Source organism: Plectropomus leopardus, chromosome 9, assembly GCF_008729295.1.
Source record: "Plectropomus leopardus isolate mb chromosome 9, YSFRI_Pleo_2.0, whole genome shotgun sequence".
Lineage (NCBI taxonomy): Eukaryota > Metazoa > Chordata > Actinopteri > Perciformes > Serranidae > Plectropomus > Plectropomus leopardus.
In genome coordinates this window covers 33,398,191-33,400,690 of record NC_056471.1, presented here as the reverse complement: position 1 = coordinate 33,400,690, position 2,500 = coordinate 33,398,191, and the positions used below count along the sequence as shown (strand labels likewise).

At 36.1% G+C, this 2,500-nt stretch overlaps 1 protein-coding gene across 1 annotated transcript in view; it reads right to left on the bottom strand.

The window, feature by feature from the left end:
* LOC121947787 (alpha-1,3-mannosyl-glycoprotein 4-beta-N-acetylglucosaminyltransferase B-like) overlaps positions 1 to 2,500 on the bottom strand; it is a 71,856-nt gene that overhangs the window by 20,474 nt on the left and 48,882 nt on the right.

Sequence of the window (2,500 nt, the reverse complement as noted above, 5' to 3'; positions counted from 1 at the left end):
AGGAAAAAAAGCGCAGCCGATCAGCCCCGTGATTCCTGTGATGTCGATGTTACAAAGATTTATTTATTTATTGCCAGAAACACATGGACACGCCTCCTGGCCACAGAAAAATATAATTGCGGTTAAGAGTCTGCAGATGAAATGAGCTCTAAATAACCGATAAAACAAAAATAATATAAATTAAAATCCGTTTTTATTGTCGGCTGTGATTTAAAGGACTCCTCGTGTTTTCACACGCTTGGTTTTTGGGGTTAAGGTTAACGTAAAGGGTTAAGGAATTCACCGAGTCACTGAGGGCCAGTGACTCTGATCAGAGGTCAAAGGTCAGAGGTCACAGCAGCCAGAAAACACTGAGGAATTAACTTTCTGTCGAGTTTTAAGTTAATAAAAATCAGCCTGATTGTGTTTCAGATCGTCTTTGTGTCTCTAATTTACTTGTAAATCTTTACAAAATAAAATGTATATTTCTTTGTTTAATCTGCTGCATCGACTCAGATTTTTGTTCGACTGTATTTTGTGTTTTTCTGCATCAACTATAATGTGTTCATTGTGTCTATTATCCGTTCTATAAATCCGTACAGTCTACACTGTGGTACTGTTACTTCTACTTAGTATGTTTTACTTAGTAACTCAAAAAATGACTCAAAAGATGAGTACCTTAATGACGTATAATCTCAACAAAATGACTCAGTATTAAGAAAATAAGGACTTTGTATCTCAGATAATTACTTTTTAACTCAAAATAATGACTGATTATCAAGAAAATAACAACTTAGTATCTTAAATAATGACTTATCTCAACACCATAACTTCGTTTCAAGAAATAATAATTCAGTTTCTTAAAATAACGTCTTAGTATCTTCATATAATGAGTTATTATCAGGAAAATAATCACTTTGAATCTTAAAATAATGACTTATAATCTCGACATAATGACTTATCTCAAAATAATGACTTAGTATCTCAAAATAATGATTAAGTATCAAGAAACTAATGACTTTGTATTGTACATTAATTTATTACCTCGTATAGTGACTTTTTATCTTAAAAATAATGACTTATTATCTCACTGTAATGACTATTAAGAAAACAATGACTTATGAATGAATTAGTGTCTTAAAATAATGACTAAGTATCGAGAAATAAGAGCTCAGAATTCCAGAATTAGAATTCTGAAATAACGACTTATCTCAAAATAATGACTTTGTAATAAGAAAGTATTGACTTCGTATCCTAAGTTTACTTATTAAATAACTTAATGACCTATTATCTCCAGATAAATTCTTGCTATTTTAAACAACGAATTTCCTCAAAATAATGAAAACAATGTCTTTGTTTCACAAAATATTACAAAATGACGAAACATCTCAAACTAATGAGTATCTCTTAATGCGAAACTCTCCCAAAATAATGAAAATAACGACTTGTTATAATTCCTCATTACTGTGACACACTGAGGCGTTATTTGGAGAAGCTTCCTCTGATGACGTCTGTTTTTTGTCACACTGGCAGAAATGAGCTCCCACTGATCTGAATACTTTTTCCTCTGCGGATATTTTTGAAGACAGTTGTTCAGTTTTTGTTTTGATGATTGAAACCAGCCGAGTTTCCACCGGCAGCGAACAAGAGGCCGACTGTTTCTGCGAGGATCCTGAAATAACTCCTGACTGAAAAGATCTTTATTGTCTTCGTATTTTCGTCTCTGTGTGAACGCGGAGTCTGTCTGAGCTGAATGAAACCGTCTGTGACAATTAAAGGTCACAAACTGAGTCGAGCGGACGGAGACAATGAGGAGGAATTAAAAAGGCCGGCGTGGGGCTCGGCGCTGCTCCCGCCCCCCTTCAGGTCCGCCCTCGTGTGTCCGGACGTTTCAGCGTCCTCAGGCCGGATGTGCGACGAGGCAACAGAACAAAAAAAAACAAAAAACCCTGCAGACGTAAACGAGGCCGGACTGAGAGCTAAACTTAGCAAATGCAAACTGGATTTTGAACAGTTGAATTACAGAGCGGCCCTGCAGCGCTGCAGCTCGCTCCTCCGCGTCTGATTTAATTCAGTGAGTCAGCTTCGCCCTGATGAATTTATTAAAGCAGCTCGCAGGACGCGCCGGGTCGCAGAGGATAGGTGAGGTCGAAAACGAGGACCTGAGGGAGGACTGAGGGGAGGATGTTTGTGATGCTCAGAGAGTCGGGACGACAGAAACATCCACATCCCTCTTTAACCCTCTGAAACCTGAATACACATCACTCTTCTTCTGCTGCCGTCAGCTGTACACAAGTATTTAAATTAGGAAATTAAAAAGTAAATGAGCTACTTGGCACGAACTGTCCTGCATATTGCAAAAAATTAGTAGATTTGGAAAGTTTGTTTTTTTTTAAAGGAATAAATGTCCAAAAATCTTTATTTCTAATATCAGAATGATATATCTTAATTACTTCATAGAATTATTACTATTTTCTATTTTCTATTACTATTTTATCTAATTTATCACTATTTATCTATT